This window comes from Bubalus bubalis, chromosome X (genome assembly GCF_019923935.1).
Source record: "Bubalus bubalis isolate 160015118507 breed Murrah chromosome X, NDDB_SH_1, whole genome shotgun sequence".
In the NCBI taxonomy this organism is placed as follows: Eukaryota; Metazoa; Chordata; class Mammalia; order Artiodactyla; family Bovidae; genus Bubalus; species Bubalus bubalis.
This window is the reverse complement of record NC_059181.1, coordinates 52,485,346-52,509,992: the sequence shown is the minus strand read 5'-3', so window position 1 is coordinate 52,509,992 and position 24,647 is coordinate 52,485,346. Positions and strand designations below refer to the sequence as shown.

At 43.7% G+C, this 24,647-nt stretch overlaps 1 protein-coding gene and 1 long non-coding RNA gene across 2 annotated transcripts in view; both read left to right on the top strand.

The window, feature by feature from the left end:
- Nucleotides 1–24,647, top strand: part of LOC112582025 (P antigen family member 3-like) — a 461,263-nt gene that overhangs the window by 386,108 nt on the left and 50,508 nt on the right. The window lies entirely within an intron of this gene.
- LOC112582350 lies at nt 245–5,498 on the top strand. The gene is made up of 4 exons (XR_003106891.3): nt 245–513; nt 2,549–2,726; nt 3,427–3,564; nt 3,779–5,498. It is a non-coding gene; the product is annotated as an uncharacterized LOC112582350 (long non-coding RNA).

Below are 24,647 nucleotides of genomic sequence, written 5' to 3'. Positions count from 1 at the left end.
GACAACCCACCTCGGTATTCTTGCCTGGGCAATTCCCATGAGCAGAGTAGCCTGGTGGGCTACTCTGGGGTTGCAAAGAGTCGGACACAACTGAGCAACTAAGCACAGCACAGCATATAGTAGTTTTATTCCCAGTTTTTAAAGAAATCTCCATGCTGTTCTCCATAGTGGCTGTATTAATTTTCATTCTCACAAAGAGTGTAAGAGGATTCCCTTTTCTCCACGTCCACTCCCACATTTCTGATGATGGCCATTCTGACTGCTGTGACAAGATAGCTAATTGTGGTTCTGATTTTCATTTCTCATGATGAGCGAGTTGAGCATCTTTTCATGTCTTTGTTGACAGGTTCCGTTTTTACTCTGGATGTAATCGACACTTAAACATCACTGTATAGTTCTCAACAGGTTTTTTTTTTTTTTTTTGGTAATCTAAATGAAGGCAGCAAAAAGGAGTCATTATTGCAGAATAGGATCATCATCCTCTTCAATTCAGGAAACTAAGCCACACAGACTGTAAGTAACTTGCCCACGGTCACAGAAGGAATAAGTGGTGGGACCTTGATTCAGATCTAGGTGTCTGTGGCTTCATCACCTCCCAGCTCGGCACCACAGGCTGATGGTTTCCAGATCCACACATCAGGCTCAGCACTCTCTTCCTGACTACAGACTTCCCTAGTCAACTGACAAGGCTGCAGGGAGACTGCACTCAACAAGTGCTAGGCAACTTCTGGGACACCGGAGATGCCTTCACAGGGAAGAGAAGTGAAAGACACGCTGGGTCCCACAGGCCTCTACCCAGCCCCTGGAGGGAGTGAGGAGCTACAGGAGGTTCTAAAGGGGGCTGTGTCTCCGAGAGACAGGCTGATGGACTGCCATTCTGCATGCATGTGACAGGAAACACTTGTTCCTTTGAGTTTATTTCTCTTACGGTTGACAATACATACCACATGGTGAAAATAGACAAAGCAGATATGTAAAACCAAGCAGATATATGGATAAGCAGATACATTCCCATTATACTGACGGAATACCTGACAGTAAGACAGCACTTGTTTGTAAAAGGAGAACATTCTCCTAGACTATAGCAATGAAACAGGAAATTAGTCTTTTTCTTAATTCTTAGCCTCATTCCCCCATCACAGATGAGGCATCATGGGCACAGAGAAGTTAGGTCAACTCCCCCAAGTCGTTCTGATAGTACGTGTTTGAGTCCCCCAGGCAAGGAATATTCAACATGTCCAAACTGCACCCATCCCTCCAACCCCGCCCCCTCACAGCTGCACCTCCTTTACTGTTCCCTGACTCAGTGCAAGGCAGCCTTCTCCCCAGCTGCTTAGGCCAGAGATGCTTACAGCCATCCTTGCCTGCTGCCTCTCTCTCACCACACTCGCAATCATCAAGCCTCACCTCTCTGCCTCCTAAGTCTAAGTAAGTTTCTGTTCCTTCTCCCCATCACCACAGTGAGTTCCCTAGGCCAGGTCACCCTCGTCTCTCTCCTTGACAAGCACCAGCAATCCTGATACTTTCCAATACATGGTCTGTCCTGCTGCCTGAGGAAGGGAAGCTTTCTTCAGTGCAATCTGGGCATGACACCCCTGCTCAAAACTCTGCACGGGCTGCCTGCTGCTCTTAGGATACTGTCCAGCCTCCTGGACTAGGCGCAGCAGGTCTTGTCTGCCCCCAAATGCCCGATCTTCACCAGACACCCTCCTTCTGTTCCATGCCCCACTTGATATTCCAGCCACCCAGACCTCTCTCTGTTCATCAGATGGCCGGTGTGCTCACATTCCTACTCCCTAGCCGCCCCCCGCCCCCTCTCGCCCCCTCCCCCCACCCACTGAATTCACAATTTCACTCCTGCATTTGCCTCCATCTTACATGCCCTTTCTCCCTCCTCATCTGCCTGATTCCTTCTTAGGTTCAGCTGCCAGGCTGGGTAGAGCAATTTCCGTTTTTCCTGGGGAGTACCTGGGAGAAAAGTCACAGTTAACAGTTTTGATATTTTTACCAAATGGAAGGTGGTGGAGATTTCACTATGAATCCCTGCTGCACGATGAGCTGAAGAGAAATGCAATCTGATGGCAGAGTTTGTCTGGGAAAGGCTTCCTTGCTAAGAATAGGATACAGACAGAAAAGCTCTCCTCGTGCTTTATATGTGCCTGTTGTTGTCTTTGAATATGGCCTTTTGAATTTGGTCACAGCGTTGGAAGCATAAAGGGATCCAGGGTGACCACCTGCTTCACAGTGAGCAGGGATCAGTGGAAGCGTGGAAATTTCACAATGTCACTTTACGGTGTCTGTGACCCAGTACACGGAACAGGACTTGAGCTGCCCTACCCACGCACTGTGTGTTGAAGAGATTTTCACTATTTTTCACTCTATAGTGTTGAGTTCCTGTTAGGACAAGATGAAGTATATTGACACATCCTCCCTATGCGGGGGTTTGATTTACTAGTCCCTGTGGTCATCAGGGAGGCAAGGACGAGCTGCCAGCTCAGTATGGGGACCCTCCTAGGGAATGTCACAGCACCTTCTTGCAACTCCTCAGGTGTCTCCACCTGGTGCCAACAACCATGGAGGGAACCGCCAGTTCCTGTGATGGCCAGTGGAGGGAGCGACCCCACTGCTGCTTCTACCTGCTACAGATTCAACTGTGACGATTGACTTCTTCACTACAACTCCTCTGAGCAGAACACACCTAATATGAAATGAAGTGTGTGCTTATGGTATGTAAAGCCAATTAAATAGTTGGACACGGCACCAGTTCCACCACCCCACCCCAACCCCCACCCCAGCCAGAGGATGGAGTAGATTCTCAGGGGCTCTGGCATGCCTCCCTCCCCAATGATGTGTCTGTAACACAGGGTGCAGTGTAAATGACTCACCTGGAGCCTACTTATGGAGCTCATGGGAGCCAGGTATATGGGGTTTTATTCCCCTCAGACCCAGAGGGGTAAGGATGAACCCAGGCCTTCTCATAGACAAGGAAGCAAGCTGAAAGACCTTAGGTGGCTGATGCAGTGAAAGCTGGATCTGGGAGTCACGCCCTAGTTTCTCTTGAGTGCAAAGCCAGTCCTCTCTGCAGTCACAACAACACGCGTGGCTTGTGTTTCAGTTACCGACATGCAGATGTTGTTCCATGAGAGGAGAGCCACCAGTGTCCCAGTCTCCTGCCCGCTTGTGAAACGCGGGTACCCAGTAGGGCAAAGCCACCCTGAAGGGTCCTAAGCCCCTTTGTGTGTGCCTTAGGAGGAGCTGCCTTGCAGCCAAGAAACTGGAGTCCGCTGGTAGGAAAGGGTTGCTCCAGAGGCAACACCAAGCAGGACTTTAACTTCCCCTGCGGGGACGCACTCTGCCATATCAGAGAGGCTTTGCAACCAGCCCCCACCCCAGTTATGTCTCCAGCAGTCTCACTCTATTTATCAGGTATAAGGAATCGGGAGGCACGCCAAAGCACAGGAAGTGTTTTTAGTGGCTGTAAGACAGCGCTGGAGACGACCCAGCTGCCATGGTCGTCTGGAGACAACTGGGAATGAAAGTCTGTCTGGCTCCACCTGTGTCCAGGTCTGTGCTCTTCTGCTTGTGTGTGTGTAAACTGTGGAAGGTCAAAGTGCCACCTCAAGAACCACTCCCCCGCTCCCTGGCCCCCCACCCCGAGAATGTGTCCTGACCATGACCCACACCACATCCCACCCCCAGACATATGGCAGGGATCAGATGCTCTCTTCTGTGTTCCCAGAGTTCTATAATTTAAATCCTGCCATCGCTTTTCTCACAGAGCACGTGGCAGTCATCTGCTTGCAGGGGACAGTCCCCATCATCCCTAACCAATCCAGCCGCAGTAGGAGGAGACATAGTGTCTGGTCCCTGCTTAGAACTACTTCCTCATGAATGAAGGACCGGGACTCAAGGTAAATTCTCAGTCAATAAAGCGTAGATCTTCGTGGACCAGTTACTTTTGTGTTAATAACGACACAGGAGAATGGAGTAAGCAGGACATCTGTGGAATCAGATTCTCTTCCCTTTGGGGGCGGGGATTGGAGTGCATGTTTCATATGACCCCTAATTCTGGAAACTCCTGATCGAAGAGGCTGCAAGGTTCATTACACACGTGTGGGTCACTCTGTTGCCCCATCAGCCACAGTTGTAGCCTCACAGTGAACTGGGGTCAAGATCCTGAGAGCACCATTCAGGTCACTGAACGTTTCCCAAGGACCAAGTGGCAATGTAGGCCCCGCAACTATGTGTCCAGACGATGGACAGTTGAATGAACTCAGGCTGCTAGTGGAGTCTCTGACCCTGTGCCTGGAGCACAGGCGTCTATGGAGTCAGGGACACCAGTACAGGTAGGAAAGGCATGTTGAGTCCAGGGGAGGCCGTCAGCCTCACTCGGAGCTGCCCCTCGTGCATCCTCCTCACTCCTTGCTTGCCCCACCTCAGCTGTCTCTGCTCTTTCCCCCTGTCCTGCCTCTGCCTCCCTCACAGGCCTGGCACAGGCATGTCCATCAGCACCTATGACCCGTGCTTGTCCCTGCTGGTTCGCCGACAGAGCAGACGCTTACCCAGTGCCGCGGTATCTAGTCCCCACTTTCTGTTCAACTCTCACTCCCTGCTCCCGGCTGCCCTGGCCTCCTGGCAGTATCTGCCCCCAGCATTTATCCCCACTGTTCCCTCTTCTGCAATATCCTGACTCCAGATGTCTGCTGTGCTGACTCCTTTCCCACTTCAAGTCTTTGTTAAAATATCAGCTCCTCAATGAAGCCCGCCCTGGTTGCTCTGTTCAATACTGTGACTTGCAGCTTTCCCCCTTGCTGCCCACAGTACCAGTCCCTTACAGGACTTACATGTATCTGATCACAGCACCACCCCCTTCTAACACACTGTAGAATGTCCTGGGTTGTTATGAGGAGGGTTTACTGGGTGCCTCCTACCCCTACCCCTTCCCCTTTGAGGAGAGTAAGTCCAGCACAGGGATTTCTGTGGGCTGGCCACTTGTATCCACCACAGAGAGCCAGGAAAAGCCTCGATGAATATGTGCTGCCTGAAGCAATGTGCCTGCCTCCCTGCTAGACTGTGAGACCCCTGAGGGTCCTGTTCTTCTCGTCCTTGGGGCAGGCCCTCCCTCCACGCAGGGAGAGGGCCTCAAGTTGCAGCTGCCTCAGTTTCAGCCACACCTCCAGCCCAGCAGCTCCGTGACCTGGGACTCAGGAGTCACCTGGCTTCATTCCAAAGTGCAAAGGCCTGTCTTTAAAGGAAGGTAGGTATTTTCAATGTTTAGACTTTACTTTGGGCCTCAAGTTTTTTGGCACCCACATTGAGTACGAATTGTTGTAGTTTCTGAAACACAAGTTCACAATTTTTGATGAATTTGGTTGTGCCAATGGAAACAACGTGAAACATACTGGAGTGTGAAGTCAAGTGGGCCTTAGGAAACATTACTGTGAACAAAGCTGGTGGAGTTGACGGAATCCTGGCTATTTCAAATGCTAAAAGATGATGCTGTTAAAGTGCTGCACTCAATATGCCAGGAAATTTGGAAAACTCCGCAGTGGCCACAGGACTGGAAAGGTCAGTTTTCATTCCAATCCCAAAGAAAGGTCATGCCAAGGAATGTTCAAAGTACTGCACAACTGCACCCATTTCAGATGCTAGCCAGGTCATTCTCAAAATCCATCATGTTACGATTCAATGATATGTAACGGACAAGTACCAGATGTACAACGTGGATTCAGAAAAGGCAGAGGAACCAGAGATCCAACTGCCAACATCCACTGGATCATGGAAAAAGCAAAGTAATTCCGGGAAAAAATACATTGACTATGCTTCAGGACCTAGATAATCACGATGGTGTGATCACTCACCTAGAGCCAGACATCCTGGAATGTGAAGTCAAGTGGGCCTTAGAAAGCATCACTATGAACAAAGCTAGTGGAGTTGGTGGAATTCCAGTTGAGCTATTTCAAATCCTAAAACATGATGCTGTGAAAGTGTTGCTTTCAATATGTAAGCAAATTTGGAAATCTCAGCAGTGGCCACAGGACTGGAAAAGATCAGTTTTCATTCCAATCCCTAAGAAAGACAATGCCAAAGAATGCTCCAATCCCTAAGAAAGAAAATGCCAAAGAATGCTCAAACTACCACACAATTGCACTCATCTCACAGGCTAGTAAAGTAATGCTCAAAATTCTCCAAGCCAGGCTTGAGCAATACGTGAACCGTGAACTTCCAGATGTACAAGCTGGTTTTAGAAAAGGCAGAGGAACCAGAGATCAAATTGCTAACATCCACTGGATCATAGAAAAAGCAAGAGAGTTCCAGAAAAACATCTATTTCTCCTTTATTGACTATGCCAAAGCCTTTGACTGTGTGGATCACAATAAACTGTAGAAAATTCTGAAAGAGATGGGAATACCAGACCATCTGACCTGCCACTTGAAAAACGTGCATGCAGGTCAGGAAGCAACAGTTAGAACTGGACATGGAACAACAGACTAGTTCCAAATAGGAAAAGGAGTACATCAAGGCTGTATATTGTCATCCTGCTTATTTAACTTATATGCAGAGTATATCATGAGAAACGCTGGGCTGGAGGAAGCACAAGCTGGAATCAAGATTGCCAGGAGAAATATCAATCACCTCAGATATGCAGACGACACCACCCTTATTGCAGAAAGTGAAGAGAACTAAAGAGCCTCTTGATGAAAGTGAAAGAGGAGAGTGAAAAATTTGGCTCAAAGCTCAACATTCAGAAAACTAAGATGATGGCATTCGGTCCCATCACTTCATGGGAAATAGATGGCGAATCAGTGGAAACAGTGACAGACTTTATTTTTTGGGGCTCAAAAATCACTGCAGATAGTGATTGCAGCCATGAAACTAAAAGATGCTTAGTCCTTGGAAGGAAAGTTTTGACCAAACTAGACAGCATATTAAAAAGCAGAGACATTACTTTGTCAACAAAGGTCCATCTAGTCAAGGCTATGGGTTTTCCAGTGGTCATGTATGGATGTGAGAGTTGGACTCTAAAGAAAGCTGAGTGCCAAAGAATTGATGCATTTGAGCTGTGGTGTTGAAGAAGACTCTTGAGAGTCCCTGGGACTGCAAGGAGATCCAACCAGTCCATCCTAAAGGAAATCATTCCTGGGTGTTCATTGGAAGGACTGATGTTGAAGCTGAAACTCCAATATTTTGGCTACCTGATGTGAAGAGTTGACTTATTTGAAAAGACCCTGATGTTGGGAAAGATTGAGGGCAGGAGGAGAAGGGGAGGACAGAGGATGAGATGGTTGGATGACATCACCGACTCAATGGTCATGAGTTTGAGTAAACTCTGGGAGTTAGTGATGGACAGGGAGGCCTGGCATGCTGCGTTTCATTGGGTCACAAAGAGTCAGACACGGCTGAGTGACTGAACTGAACTGAACTGAACTGAAAGCCTTTCACTGTGTGGATCACAACAAACTGTGGAAAATTCTTCAAGAGATGGGACTAGCAGACCACCTTACCTGCTTCCTGAGAAAGCTGTATGCAGGACAAGAAGCATCAGCTAGAACTGGACATGGAAGAACAGACTGATTTAAGCTTCAGAAAAGAGCACGTCAAGGCTCTATATTGTGACCTTGCTTATTTAACTTATATGCAGAGTATATCATGTGACATGCTGGGCTGGATGAAACTCAGTCTGGAATCAAGATTGCTTTTAGAAATATCAATAACCTCAGATACACAGATGACACCACCTTTATGGCAGAAATTGAAGAGGATCTAAAGAGCTTCTCAATGCAGGTGAAAGAGGAGAGTAAAAAAGCTGTCTTAAAACTGAGCATTCAAAAATTATGTCATGGATCTGGTTCTGTCACTTCATGGCAAATAGATGGAGAAACAAATGGAAACACTGAGAAACTGTATTTTCTTGGGCTCCAAAACCAGTGCAGACCGTGACTGCAGCCATGAAATTAATAGACGCTGGCTCCTTGGAAGAAAAGCGATGACAAACCGAGACAGCATGTTCAAAAGCAGAGACATTACGTTGCCGACAGAGGTCCCTATCGTCAAAGCTAGTGCTGTATGGATGGGAGAGATGGACCTACAGAAGGCTGAGCATCAAAGAACTGAACCTTTGAAACCATGATGCTGGAGAAGACTCTTGAGAGTCCCTTGGACAGCAAGGAGATCAAATAAGTCAATCCTAAAGAAAATCAACCCTCAATATTCATTGGAAGGACTGATGGTGAAGCTGAAGCTCCAATATTTTGGCTACCTGATGTGAAGAGCCGACTCATTGGAAAAGACCCTGATGCTGGGGAAGATTGAGGGCAGGAGGAAAAGGGACCAACAGAGGATGAGATGGTTGGATGGCATCATTGCCTCGATGGACATGGGTTTGAGCAAACTCTGGGATATAGTGAAGGACAGGAAAGCCTGGCATGCTGCAGTCCACAAGGTTGTAAAGAGTCAAACACGACTGAGCCACTGAACAACAATGTGAAATGTTTCAATCCCTGATAGCTCAGCAGTTAAAGAATCCTCCAGCAATGCAGGAGACCCTGGTTCGATTCATGGGTTGGGAAGATCCACTGGAGAGGGGATGGGCTACTCACTCCAGTATTCTTCGGCTTCTCTTATGGCTTACCTGGTAAGGAATCCGCCTGCAATGTGGGAGACCTGGGTCTGATCCCTGGGTGGGGAAGATTCCCCTGGAGAAGGGAAAGGCCAGGGAAGGGGAAGGAAGGGACCTCACACTATGGGTCACAAAACCCAAATATCAATGATACACTCGACCAGATATGGACCAAGGAAATAGCAGCTGGCAGACCTCACTGCACTGGACACCCAACACCAAACAATCCACCAAACTGTAACTCTAGAGACTCAATAAATGAGGCAAGACACATGAAATCAGCTGAGATGAAATTCGAATACAGGCCAACATGCATTTTAGCAACTTCATAAGCTGCCATGGAGAAACCCAACTGCACAGAGCACTGGTATGGTGAACGCATACAGCTCTTTCACAATGTTCCATGCAGCCACCACAAAGAGACCTCAGACCATGATACCCCACATCCTACAAACCGCAAAGTTCACAGCCTAAGGCATAGTAAACCCCTCAAGGGTTCAGCACCCTCAATCCCTGGCTCACAGACTTATCTCCAGGTCAGAGATGGCACACTCAGGATGCAGAGCCAGCGATGGGTCAGATACCTCCCATGCTTTGTCAAATACACTTTGTGATGTCACAACCAAGGGTGTGGACACCTAGGGTGTTCACGTCCCCTGAAATCCCTACGTGGATCAATCCTAGTTGTGGTCTTGAGGCTCTTCTAAGGAACTGGACACAAGGTGTCTAGCCTCCTGCCAAGACCTCCCACCCTACAAATGGTACCCAGATGCCAGTAAAGGCACATTCACTCCCCTGTCCCACTGAGGCCATTGTGAACTGGTAAAACACCTTTGCAGGGGTCTGTGGCAGCACCCATCAGAATTCACATTCCGTCCTGCCCTCACCCTCAGCAGCGTTTGCCTTCATGGAAGAGGGACAAGTGTCAGTCCTATTCTGTGATGCCTCCTTGGCGTTTAGAACAGCGTCAGGCACATGTACATAGTAGGTCCTCCACAGATCTGTGTTTAGCCAAGGAAGTCTTTGATCCAGCGGTCTCCCTGCTATGAATGTGCCTTAAGGAAATATTCCCACATGCTCAGAGATGTGTGTACAATGACAGCAAATTTCTAGGGGAAACTCTAGTGCCCATTGATAGTCAGCGACCATTTACTTAAATTTTCATTAATTTCGTTCAACTGGTTTTGTCATTTTCAGTGTACAAATCTTACACCTCCTTGGTTAAACTAATTCCTAAGTCCTTTTTATATTGCAACTGGAATTTTCTTACTTATTAGTAGTATTCACCACGAGTATGTAAACACAGTTGAGTTTTGTATATTGAAGCTGGTGATGATTTCACGGGTGCGTACACAGCTTTTTACATGTCACACATACCACAATAAAGTGGTTTAAGAAAATAAAAATGAACGAAAAGTAAAGGTATGCCCAAATTAAAAAAGAAAACTCAGGGAATGTGTTGGTAGACCTGGCTTACAAGAAAAACTAAAGGAAGTTCTTCATGCTGCAATAAGTGAATTCAGAGGTTAATCTGAACTCATGTGAAAAAGCAAAGAGCACAGGTAAAGGTAATTATATGAAGAAAAATTCTTTATGGACACATATTTCCCTCCTTTCTTCCTGTATTTAAAAAGCAACTGTCTAAAACAATATCACATAATTTATTGTTGTGAAAGCAGAAGTTGCTCAGTCATGTCTGACTCTTGGCAACCCCATGACTGTAGCCTGCCAGGCTCCTCTGTCCATGGGATTCTCCAGGCAAGAATACCAGAGTGGTTAGCCATTCCCTTCTCCAGGGGATCTTCCTGACCAAGAGATTGAACCCACGTCTCCTGTATTGCAGGCAGATTCTTTACTGTCTGAATCACCAGAGAAGCCCAATTATTGTTGGGCCAAGAACATATGGAATGTAATATATTTGCAGTAGCAGCACAAAGGAGGTGGTTTGGAGCAAAGTTGTATTAGGTAAGGAAACAAATCTGGATGGTGTCAAATCCATACAAACATATGCAAAGTATCAGAAATCATGACAAAGAGGGTGAATATAACAGAAGTTATAAGTAGATACCCGATATCCTGCCGTATATCAGCTTTTCATCACATAACGTTATATATAATGTAATAATAATAAGAATGTATTAATGGGCTTACCCTTTATAGATTTATTATATATGTGACAATGTGAGGAAAAGAGGGAAACCCGAATAGAGCGATATAGGAGTAATGTTTCTGTATCTCATTAGGATTTGTGTAAATTTCAAGCTGATTGTAATAAAGTAAGATGTTTACAGTGGCATACAGCTAAAGAAATAACTTAAAAGTAGTGGAAAATCAGTAAAGGGTTTAAAATGCTACATTAGAAAATATCCATTGGATGGAAAAGAAAGCAATAAAATGAGGACCATAGAACAAAATGACATGAGACAGAAATATACATTGGCAGATGTAAGTCTGTATCAACATTAAATGTAAATAGATAAAAACAATCCAACCAGAAGGCAGACATTGAGAGAACAGTTGAAAAAACATCCATGTGTGTCTGGTCTACAGAGGACACAGTTTAGATTCTAAGATACACAAATTACCATGTATGTGTGTGTGTGTTCAGTCGCTCAGTCGTGTTTAACTCTCTGGGGCCCCACGGAGTGTAAACTGCCAGGACCCCTCTTCATGGAATTTTCTAGGCAAGAATACTGGAGCGGGTTGCTATTTCCTACTCCAGGGGATCTTCCAGAGCAAGAGATTGAAGCTGAGTCTCCTGCATTGGCAGATGGGTTCTTTACCACTAGCGCCACCTGGGAAGCCTTATATGACCCAGCAATTCTACTCCTAGGCAGTTTTCCCAAGAGAAATGAAAACATGCTCACACAGTGGGCTGCACTCAAATATTCCACACGTGTATTCCTAATAGCCAGACGTAGAAACAACCCAGTTATTCAACAACTGGTATACAGATGAAAGAAAAACAAAACAGTATACCTGTACAAAGGAATACTACACGATATTAAAAAAAAGTAACTAATGCATGTAAGAGCAAGGATGCATCTCAACTGTGCAAATGAGAGAAACCAGACACAGAAGGCTATGTATTATATGATTTCATGTCAATGGGTTTCTGGAAACGGCACAACTGTTGGCACAGAAATGTATCTGTGGTTGCCAGGGTACAGGAGTGGAGGAAGGAATCTGACGGCAAATGGCCCAAGGGAGCATTTTTGAACATTGAGACGTTTTCCACGTTTTGATTGTGGTAGCATTTACACCACGGTATACATTTGTCAAACATCTACAAACGGTAATACGTTAAAGTGTTGGGTTTTATTGTATATAAATTATACCACAATTCTTTTTTTTAAAGGAAAAGGAAATCTTAAGTATTTAAATACTGGTTATTGTATCCATGTAGACCATGAGCTCAAAAACATAAAAATCTAATTTGGAATTCTTCCCAGACCTGGCCAACTTCCAGAATTCACCATGACAGTTTTGTACTTTATGACAGGACACTTGGTCTTAACCATGTTTACGATTCCCTCTCCCTCACCTCAAGTCCAAATTCTTGCTGAGTTCTGTCCATTTTACTTCGTAAACGTCTAATGTATCTAATTTTTCTAAAATATCTACTTCTGTGTCATTGACTACGCTAAGACCTCTGACTGAGTGGAACACAACAAATAGAGAAAATTCTTAAACAGAGGGCAGTACCAGACTACTCGACCTGTCTCCTCAGAAACCTGTATGCGGGCCAAGAAGCAACCGTTAGAACCCGAGTTGGAACAAATGATTGCTTCATAATTGGGGAAGGAGAACGGCAAGGCTGTATATTGTCATGCTGCTTATTTAACTTATACGCAGAGTACATCATGGAAAATGCTGTACCGGATGACTCAAAAGCTGGAATGAAGATTGCTGGGAGAAATCTCGACAAGTTCAGATACACAGATGATACCACTCTAATGGCAGAAAGTGAAGAGTGACTAAAGAACCTTTGGATACGGGTGAAAGAGGAGAGTGAAAAAACTGGCTTAAAACTCAACTATTAAAACACTAAGATCATGGCATCTGGTCCTATCACTTCATGGCAAATAGAAGGGGGGTAAGTGGAAGCAGTCCATCCTAAAAGACATCAGTCCTGGGTGTTCATTGGAAGGGCTGATGTTGAAGCTGAAACTCCAGTACTTTGGCCATCTGATGCGAAGAACTGACTCATTTGAAAAGACCCTAATGCTGGCAAAGATTGAGGGAAGGAGGAGAAGGGGACGACAAAGGATGGGATGGTTGGATGGCATCACCAGCTCAATGGACATGAGTTTGGGTGAACTCCGGGAGTTGGTGATGGACAGGGAGGCCTGGCATGCTGCGGTTCAAGGGGTCACAAAGAGTCGGACACGGCTGAGCAACTGAACTGAACTGAACTGAAGTGGAAGCAGTGACACATTTCATTTTCTTGGGCTCGAAAATCACTGCAAATGGTGATTGCAGCCATGAAATTAAAAGACGCTTGCTCCTTGGAAGGAAAGCTATGACAAACCTAGCTTGCATGCATTCTCAGGCACTTCAGTAGTGTCTGGCTCTTTACGACCCCATGGACCGAGGCCCACCAGGCTCCTCTGTCCAGGGGATTCTCCACATGAGAATACTGGAGTGGGTTGCCATGCCTTCCTCCAGGGGATCATCCTGACCCAGGGATTGAACCCATATCTCCTAAGTGTGCTGCATTACAGACAGATTATTTACCGCAGAGCCCCCAGGGAAGCCCATGAAAAACCTGCTGCTGCTAAGTCACTTCAGTCATCTCCGAATCTGTGCGACCCCAGAGACAGCAGCCCACCAGGCTCCCCTGTCCCTGGGATTCTCCAGGCAAGAACACTGGAGTGGATTACCATTTCCTTCTCCAATGCATGAAAGTGAAAAGTGAAAATGAAGTCGCTCAGTCATGTCCGACTCTTAGCGACCCCATGGACTGCAGCCTACCAGCCTCCTCCGTCCATGGGATTTTCCAGGCAAGAGTACTGGAGTGGGGTGCCATTGCCTTCTCCGATGACAAACCTAGACACCATATTAAAAAGCAGAGCCATCACTTTGCTGACAAAGGTCTGTAGAGTCAAAACTATGGTTTCTCCAGTAGTGATGTACAGATGTGTGAGTTGGATCATTAAGAAGGCTGAGTGCCAAAGAATTGATGTTTTCGAATTGTGGTGCTAGAGATGAGCCTTGAGAATCCCTTGGACAGCAAGGAGAACAAACCCGCCAATCCTAAAGGAAATGAACTCTGAATAGTCACTGGAAGGACGGATGCTGAAGCTTTGGCCCCCAGATGCAAATAGCTGACTAATTGGAAAGGACCCTGATGCAAAAAATCGAAGGCAGGAGGAGAAGGGGGCGACAGAGGGTGAGATGATTAGATAGCATCACCAACCCCAATGGACATTAATTTGATCAAACTCAGGGAGACAGGGTAGGACAGAGAAGCCTGGCGTGCTGCAGGCCATGGGTAGTAAATAGTTGGACACGACTGAGCGACTGAACAACCACCACCACCTCCACCTTACCTTTGAGCTTCCCTAAGCTGCCAGACGGAGAAGGCAATGGTACCCCACTTCAGTACTCTTGCCTGGAAAATCCCACGGACGGAGGAGCCTGGTGCGCTGCAGTCCATGGGGTCGCTAGGGGTCGGACACGACTGAGCGACTTCACTTTCACTTTTCACTTTCACGCATTGGAGAAGGAAATAGCAACCCACTCCAGTGTTCTTGCCTGGAGAATCCCAGGGACGGGGGAGCCTGGTGGGCTGCCGTCTATGGGGTCGCACTGAGTCGGACACGACTGACGCGACTTAGCAGCAGCAGCAGAAGCTGCCAGAGCCCCACTCTCAGCAGGACTAAGAAGCTTTCTGTGTCTGTCAGTGGTAAAGGCTGACACTTATGTCTTCACACACTCAGTGCCCCCTGCTTAGGTGATGATGGGTCCTTAGAATGCTCATCACTCCCTCCCAGAGCTCAGACCAGGGAGCCTTCTCATGACAGTAATGGAGCACCTACCCTGGTACAGAAATGGGAGTTGGAGCTGTTTACCCCCTCTCAATGTGTTTTCTCCCTTTACATTCATTTGCACATTTCTTCTTGAGTCACCGAATCCAACTCTGCTCATCCCCACCTGGTTACTGTAAAAAGCTGCACCTGCATCTCTATCAGGGCAGGTGCATGTATCCCCTGCACTCTTTATTTTCTTTCTCTCCCTTCAGAATCTCTAGACTCCCAGACACCACCCTCAAAAGGGGCAGTGATGCAGGGGAGGTTGTGACTCTCATCCATAGCCTGGGTCAAAGCAGGACTGCGTTATATATAACCTCTTTCATTCTTAGAATGAACGTTATCTTCTAACTTTCCTCCTGCTTCTTGGCCACTCTGCTCACCGTTTTGCTTTGTTTTTCCCTTAGGTCCATTCCCTGTGTTTCTCCTTTGCACTTCTTTTCTGTTTATGTGTCTGTCTGGTCCACCAGTGTGATATTCCCATCATCCACCTCACATCACTGGTCTTGTTATTTCAAGCATTGCAGACACGTCCTGAGACATGCTAGTAATCAATGTGTGTGTACTCAATGAAGGAATATTTTTAATGACTGACAGGAAAAGCATCTCCTCCATGTAGGAGTCAGCATATAGGTGTCATATTTGTAGCACCATACATAAAGCCTTGTCGTGTTCCAAAAAACACTGTTGGAGTGTGACTCTGTCTTGTTGCCCTGGTGCCCTTGCATGTCCCCAGTTAGGCTACGTAGGCAAGGCTACACTGCAGGCTGACTTGAACCTTGTCAGAGAACCTCCTGACTGCTCTTGCAGCAAGGGGAGATAAGCAGCCTGATGAAGAGCTGCTATGAGGCCATTTCTCACCTGCCTCCTCATCCAGCTGGAGGTGACACAAAGTTGCTACTCATCCACTTCTGGTTTCAGTTGAACATAGGATTGTCTCTCTAGCCCCAGCTGAGATACAGCTGTGGACTACAGAGCTGCTCAGTGCCCTAGGGCGCAACTGTGGGCTCCTTCCTGGCAGAGACGACCACCTGTAGTGCCTGTTATTGAGGCCTTCCAATTCAGTGTCAAACCGCGGGACTAGGGACAAGGCAACTGACGCCAGGGTCGTATTGCTTCTGCACTGTCTGTAAGTTAGAATCTGAATCCGTTCGGGTTCATTGTCTCCTTACTGGCCAAGCCCGTAGAAGGTGACAAGCCACACTAACAACTGCAGTGGTGCCCTGAGGCCCTGTAGCGCCTGCGCTGTGACTTAGGGACTGGCTGCCTGACTACGTGACAGAGTCTGGTGTTGAGTTGTGTGATGTTGCGTGACCAGAATGCTGGCTTATTTTGTCATCACACACAGCAAGGAGCACAGTTTTCACTACATATTATGACTTAGGGTAGCCTTGTCAGTCCTCATTAACAAGCCAACCTTAAAATGGATGCCATGTCTGATACCAGCTATTGAATCTGCTATTGAATCAATATATTTAGACAAAATATGTTTCTGAAGTCCAGTTCATTTTAAAAGTTAACCTTATAGTCTACTTGAAATTCAAAATCTGTATCACTTGTGAGAGAATTGTAATTGTAAATGTTTAAATGAAAAAATGGAGTAGAATAAGCAAAATCCATTTGTAATGTAATGCCTACTTCACATGTTATCTTGTTTATTCTTCCTAACAAATAGTGTGAACTTGTAATTTCCACTTTAGAAATGGGGAAACAGATCCAAAGGATGTAAATACCTTTCTCACCTTCACTCAGTATGTGTCAGAGCCAGTACTGATACTCTTCGTTATGTCACCTGCTGTGCTTAGTCGCTCAGTCATGTCTGACTCTTTGCGACCCCATGGACTGCAGTCCGTCAGGCACCTCTATCCATGGGGATTCTTCAGGCAAGAATACTGGAGTGGGTTGCCGTGGCCTCCTCCAGATCTTCCCAACACAGGGATCAAACCCAGGTCTCCAGCACTGCAGGCGGATTCTTTACTGTCTGAGCCACCAGGGAAGCCCAGTTATGTCACGTCATAGCCAATAAGGAGACAGAGCAGATAAGACTCAAGTCATTTTGTCTCACGAAGTTCCCCTCATTCCTTTCCCTTTTCTTCTAGCTAGGATCTAATCTTGTCAGGCAGCTCCATGACCTAGGGGCTTTTTCACATACTATTTGGTAACATGGGATACTCTTATTTAAGTCTCATGGTAGATTTGAACCTCCCATTTTCAGTCCTTTAGGACCTGGATTTTCATACCTCTGTAAGGGCACAACAGCTGCTATTTATAATCCCATTATTCGCTAAGCAGAGTGAAATCTGAATAGGTCCTTTGTTGCAGAAATATATTTTTTTGGTGCATAAGGATGCAGATGGGGGCTCAGAGATGTAAGCGTTTTGTTATTATGTTAATAATAAGGATGTAAGGGAGGAATCAGACAGCTGGAGGACTTCCCTGTAGCTCAAACGGTAAAGAATCTGCAGGAGACCAGGGTTCGATCCCTGGGCTGGGAGGATCCTCTGGAGAAGGGAATGGCAATCCACTCCAGTATTCTTGCCTGGAGAATTCCATGGACAGAGAAGCCTGGCGGGCTACAGTTCGTGTGGTCGCAAAGAGTCGGACACAACTAAGTGATTCACACACACACACTCACAGACAACTGGAGGGCTTCTGAGATCTGGTGACTATCAAGCCAACGGAGGACATCATGGAGAAGAAAAGATGTTTCTGGCTGCTCTCTCCCTGCACGCAGAAAACCTTGGAAGGCAAGTCAGAAATGTGTGAAAGATATGCTGTGCCATTTGCCATGGAATTTGACAGCACTTCTTTTCCTGTCTCCCTACAACCTTTAACAATGGCTTTGGCATTCCATTTCTCTATAGGACAATACAAATATATTAAGTTTTTAAAAATGTTTCTCTGTCAATGATTTCATCAGGGACACCGTATGAGATTTGGGTGGCACATTTTGTAAACCCATTTATTCAAGAGAAGACCAAAGGCTTTTATGAATTTTTTATCTGTGGGTATATATATGTATGTATATGCATTAACATGTAGACTACATCTAAAGAATATGTTATGACCCAATTTTTTTTAACCCTAGAAGTGCAAGGGTGGTTTACGTGTATAAGGTTACCAATGCAATTCACCACATTAATAGAAAAATGGAGGGAAAACAATTCTATGATCATCACAATTGATGCAGTATAAGTGTTTGATGAAAATTAATCGATATTCAAGACAGCAAACTAGGAATAGAATGGAACTTACTCTGATAAAGTATATCTACAAAAAAGCAACGTAAACAGGTTGAAATGGAGAAGATTTTTCATTTCCTATTGGGAAAAATGCCGATTATCACCTGCTTTAGTCAAGACTATTCTGGCCAGGTTTGTTCAATCCTGCAAAATGAGGACAGGTTTAAGGTTTAAGCCAGTAGAAACTGTTGATATTCAAATATAATAGTATATTTTGAAAAGCAAAACTAATCCAGATCTAAATTTGTGGAATTAATATGCATATTTAGAGTAACTGTGGGACAGAAAATCTATATATAGACATTCTATCTCTACATACATCCTCAACTAGACAATAAAAATCACAAACCATGAATTTTCAATAAAATTAAATACCCACGGATAAATTTAACAAAAAAATGTGCAAGTAGAAAATGAAACTTTATTGACCGAACTTTAATAGTCAAATACAGAAGATAAGAGCAGCATAGATGGTTTCCGTTTATCTTCTTTCAAGCAAATGGTTGCTCTTCACCTATAATATAAACATTTAAAAAGTTACTTAGCAGAACTTTATTTTGATGACAGGAGAGGTATACAAAGTTCACTGCAGTTGTAGTTTTATAAAATGACTAAAACAGGAACACTAAGGGCGACCTTTGGCTTACCTTCAGTTAATCCTCTATAGAGACTTTATAGACTTTTCAGGCACATAACCAGTATTCTTAAAAACACACTACTCTTCCTAGTTATACAAGAAAATAAGGACACTGAGTTCAGAACAAATGAAGTCAATGGAACCTATCAGAAGGTAGTTTTCAGTAGAAGGCAAAACTGTGTACACATTCAGTAAAATATCTAACAACAAAAAGCACCCAAAGGAGAACAAAATACACAAAAACTGAAAAAAAAAATCCCAAAAAAGTATCATTTAAATGCACTGGTTTGAAATAATATTCCGAATATAGGATAGCTAAACAGTTGTTCTCTCTGTTACTGCTTAAGTGAAGTAAATAAAATGGCCATTATTACATTTGTTTCTTCTCTACTGTGGAAAAGTGTAGACATTTTCATTTGCTCTAATTTATCTCTGATATGGTGGTTTTAAGTCGGTTAAACATTTGTCCCCCTTTTTACTTGTGGCCCTCAGGTAATTCTAAACGTTTCTTTTCTCCCTGGAAAGCATTCCAGTTGCTATAATACATTATATGGTGACACTAATTTTAAGCCATTACTATCACTGGCGACATGGTGACATCAAAATGTGAAGCAGAGATAGGTCTGTTTCTCACAGCCACACCAAAAATGAAAGAAAAAGAAAGGGGAGAAGAAAAGAAAAGAGAGAGCAAGAGGGAGTATGAGTGAGAGAGAAAAGCAAGTAGGAAGAGAGAAAGAAAATCTGGAAAAGCAGATTTTTTTTTGTTTCTAAATGATAATGGCTTTTGAGAGAAAACTCTGACAAATTTCAAAAGTTCATCCATGGTATTTGTGATGTATAGTTATTTAGTTACTGTGGGGTATGTTAAATAATATGTTTTTCTATCCTACTAGCCATTTCATCAATATTCTGAAAATATTTGAGTTCCAGATTATACTGTTTTAATTCTGTAATATACTAACTGTTAGTGTCTTGTTCATATTTCTAATTATGTGTACTTGGGCTTTGTCCATTTGCTTAAAAATTATGTAAACTGAGAGGAATGGACTGGCAGTTTGGGGTTGGCAGATACAAACTATTACATTCAGAATGGATAAACAACAAGGTCCTACTATATAGCACAGGGCACTAATGTCCAATGTCCTGTGTGATAAATCACAGTGAAAAAGAATATTAAAAAATGTGTGTGTGTGTATATATATAAAATTTTGTAAACTAGAACATTGTCTTTATTTATTAGTTGAGTTTATTTTCCTCTTCCTAACAATTCACACCTGTCTTTTACTAAGTATCTTTTCCTTTTTCCCTTAGGTTTATTCTGTTGCTCTTTTTCTTACCTTTTATGTTGGATGTAGGATTTTATCTACCTTGTAATTTATGTATTTTTCTTTTTAAATACCACACATTAAAGGGCTAAGATTTTTCTATGAGAACATTTTAATCATGTTCTGTAGTTACTTGAAAGTCGTCTGAAAGTTTTATTTTTGTCTAATTGTTCTAATGGAATGGCAAAAAAAATGTAAAGTGAAAATATTTTGAAGGCTAATACACAGTAAATTCTTCCCTAACTATGAAGTTCTTCCTTTAAAATCAGAACCATGCAATTTATTGTCAGCAAGTTGGAAAAAACGTATGTGAAAGATACTAAGTTGATTATGCAGGAAGAACTAGAGTTATAATCTTTGGCCTTCAAAACTTTTTAAACTCATGTATCAAAGAAGAAAAATAACATACTTGATATGGTTAGAGATGATTATATCATGAGGCTCAGATTTTTATTAGTTCTTTAAGAGTAAGAGTGGGGTGTATGGCAAAACCATCATAGTATTGTGAAATAATGATCCTCTGATTAAAATAAGCAACCTCCCCCCGCAAAAAAAAACAAACATGGGGGCAGGTAATGTGATTAGCATATGTATCTTACTCACACCTGCCTTGAATATCACTGACTAAATGCACTCTCTCAACTAGATCAGCCACAGAAACAGGAAACTAGACATCTTTTGCCATTTTATTATTCAGTCATTTCATGCTTCCCTGTGGAAATGATTTAAAATGCAATTTTTTTAAGAGCTAGAGAATTCAGAATTTGAGAGAATTTAACAAACATCAAGCAGAATGTTGGCTCATTTTCTTTTTTAAAAAAATTAATTAATTGATTTTAATTGGAGGCTAATTACAATAGTCTGGTCGTTTTTGCCATACATTGACATGAATCAGCCACAGGTATACATGTGTCCCCCGTCAGAAAATGAAATCTCAATCCCTGTTATAATTTGACTCAAGATGATATTTTATGATAAATACATCATACAAAACAGAGTATTCTTGTATGCATTCCATCAAAGAGAATCAGAGAATGCAAAAATTAGCATTGAAAAATCAGCATTTTCGTGTATCTGTTCTGAATTCACAACTTACAGGAGTAAAGTTGAGTTTAGAAGTTAAGGGATGTCACAGAATCACACACATTATGCTAAAGCTGGTACTAGAACCTACTTGGCTGCCTAAGCATATTTCAAATAAACTGATATTTATTACAAATGCATTCCATATTTGCTACAAGCAGAAATTATAAAAGAACCTGAAAATTATTAGCTGTTGCTTAAAGTACTTATACTCAAGAGAAGAAAAGGGTTTCCTAGTTTCATTTTGATATGGCTTTGATCCTGTCTGTTTCTTTATTTGAAAGTCTGTAAGTCAGGCACTCAGGCATCTGGGGTCTGAACTATCTTTCAAAGAATATGTGAACTCTATTATTAAAATAATAGTAATGTTCCCTCAATATTAGTAAAGATATAATATTCTGAAAAACAGAAACCACATAAATTACTTTCTGAATGGATGACATGCCTGCTTCTGGCATTTCAACAGGCTCTGTATTTGATGCAAACTCCTCCCTGACATCAGGACCATCTCCACCTTCACCCCCAGTCTTTGCCAAAGCTGGAGATCAGCTTCCAGGCCAGAATCTTTAAAAAAATGCATCAATTATATACAGTATAAACATACTGTAAAGCATACAGTATAAGCATACTGTAAAGCATACAGTATAAACAAGGGAATGATGATATTCATTCCCTCGGTGTTATGAATTAAAAGCCTTAGGTTAGTATGCTAAAAATGTGATGAATAAGAACCTCAGGAGCATTATTCCAGGAATGTTTTGCTGGAGAAAAAGGAAAGCAGAATTTTCCGAATGTTATTACCATTTTCCTTTTCCAGGGTTGTCCTCGGACAATTTAGTTGCCCGCCTCTCTTTGTCTTGAAAACAAGGGAAAATTTGAGCGACCACACTAGCCTGCAAACTATACTCGCCTCGGTTTTTTAGGAACTGTCTGAAGTCCTTTTCTAATGTTTCCTTTCCTCCTCTTACTGGTTATGTCTTAAGGCATGATGCACACATACACATTACCTTCAGAGGCATCCTTCTCCTTCTCTTCATTATGATTCACTGGATCCTCTTCATTTACTTCCTCCATTCCAGGTGTGATATCCTGAATCTCAGCTGGTGGTTTTCCTTGTTGAGGTTGCTCAACACTGGGCTGCTGGTCCTAGTAGAGAGTGCATGCAAATAAAAACTTTTGTTGTTAATACATCTAATAGCATAAATATACATAATACATAGATATATCTGATCATAAGCAAACCTAACAACATTTTCCCAACACAATTCTATGTACTTACTTTTAATAAAGTTACCCTTCCCACAGAGAAGAGTTAGCTCCCGTAACAGTTACCCAGGAAGACTTTGGAAGTTATTTAAATCTATGTTGGGATGGAAGTATGCAGCCTGTTGTTAATAAGCAGGAGGAGGGAGTCACTGGGCATATTTCTAGGGAATTTAACAGTATAATCATCCAGGCAACGCCAGACTATAATATATCTGGATCAATGTTCCTTCCTAAGACAAATTCTCACCCTTTATCAGCATGGAAGACCACTGCATCTGTACTACTTAACATGATTTTCTCAAAAATAAACTTGTGCTAATAGAAAATATCAAATGGTAAGGTTACTCACAACCACAGGTTCATCCAGCTGGGAGGAATGTTGATCTATAGGTCCCAATGTTGATGCCGCTTGCCCACTCATATTTCTCCCTGAAAGCAGAATATTGTGATTTAGAAAATGTATTTAAGAGTAGAGCTATATTTGATCATTTTTATGACCATATGTTGACTTTTTTTTTTTAATGTCAGAATACTTTCAAAAGAAAACTCTGGTAAGTATGAGTGTACATGCATTTCAATTACACCAAATACAGTCGCTTGCAAAGCCATTTGTGTCTTTGCGAAGCTGGCAGAGAAATCACCTGAAGGTACACAAGAAGGCTGAATTTTTGGGAGGACGTTTGATTTCACAACAGAATTCTCCATCATAAAGACATTTAGTGCAATGCTGCTAGGAATTTAAAAACTCAGGACTATTGCTCTTATCACACTCCTATTCACTAGACCTATTTTCCCCAACTCCCTTGGAATTCAGTTTGCACACGAAGAAAGGCTCAGTCTTTACAGCCTGACTATGGCGATTTTCTCAGTGTCTGGGGCTGAGGTGAGGCTGCATACAGAGCAACCGGTCCACTTCTCTCTTGGTACCTTTCCACAAAACCCACATACAGTTACAACCCCACTGCGGTCCGGTTTCTAGGCCTTTCCTTAATCGCCCACCCCGTCCCCTGCCCAGGTCCCAGTGCCGGCCCCAGATTCTGTGCTCTGTTGTCAGTTCCAGGGCCCCAACGAACCAGATATCTCAAATAGCACCCCCAAGTCTCCCCCCACCATCATCCTACCCCCTGCCCTCCTCTGCCCACTGCCCTTTCTCTCCCGCCACCAGGGCAAGAACTATGGCGTCACGACACTTGCGAGGAGAAAGATGACGACCTCGAGGGCCTTCCTCCTCAAAGGCCCCAAATCGCACTGCCCGACCCACCCCAAACTCGCTGGCTCCCCCTCACACGCACACACTTGAACTCCAGACAGGACAGATCTGTGAACCTACCCGGTGAGTCTCAAGTAGTGAGAAAGAACCGGGACTGAATAAACAGACCCGTCTCAGGCACAACGCTCCTCACAGAATGCTCAGGAAGGCGTATGTGCACCAAGGCGCATGCGCAGCAATGGATGCGCACGCACACACTGCGCATCCTCTCTGAGTTGGGCCTGTGCAGTGCCCGTTGCGGTTTTCCCGCCACTGAGGTAGACTCCTGGAACCGCAGGGTCTCTGGAGGATGAGAAAGGGGCTTGAGGACTATATTTTTTTCCTTCCACTACAGTCTTTCGTATGCATCCACAAACTGTGGTGATAGGTAGTCCCAGGTTACCCTTAGTGGAGAATGTCTCAGAAAGACAGTCATTACAGAAATAGATATTACGATTTTAATACCTATTTTTACACATGCTCTGATGAACCATTTCCTTCGTTGCTTCTGGGTTTTCCGTCATACTCCCAATGGCTTTACTCACTTCCATGGAATAAGTACATAAATAAATACCTCTGTTTCCACTTTTTGCTTGGTACACTGCACATTTATATCTCTGAACTGGTAACTAGTTTCTCTGAATATACCTCTCATTCTTATACAGTATTGTCCTTTTAGCATCGGACTTTACTTTCACCACCAGACACATCCACAGCTAGGTGTTGTTTACACTTTGGCTTACCTCTTCATTCCTTCTTTAGCTATTTCTTCACTCTTCTCTAGTAGCACATTCTTTTTATTCTGTTATAATGGGAATTTTCGTACTTACTAGGAGTTTTAATTTTACCCAATTTTACCCAAGAGAAAGGAAAACATGTTCACACAAGGACCTTTACTCAAATATTCTACTCATGTACTCCTAATAGCCAAAACTAGAAACAGCCCAACTATTCAACAACTGGTATAGAGATGAAAGAAAAACAAAAGAGTATACTCGTACAAAAGAACACTACACAGTCATTTGAAAAGGAACTACTAATGCATGTAACAGCAAGGATGCATCTCAGCTGTGCCAATGAGAGATGTCAGACACAGAAAGCTGTGTATTACATGACTTCATGTCAATGCATTTCTGGAAAAGCACAACTATAGGCAGAGAAAGATATCTGTGGTTGCCAGTGTGTAGGAGTGG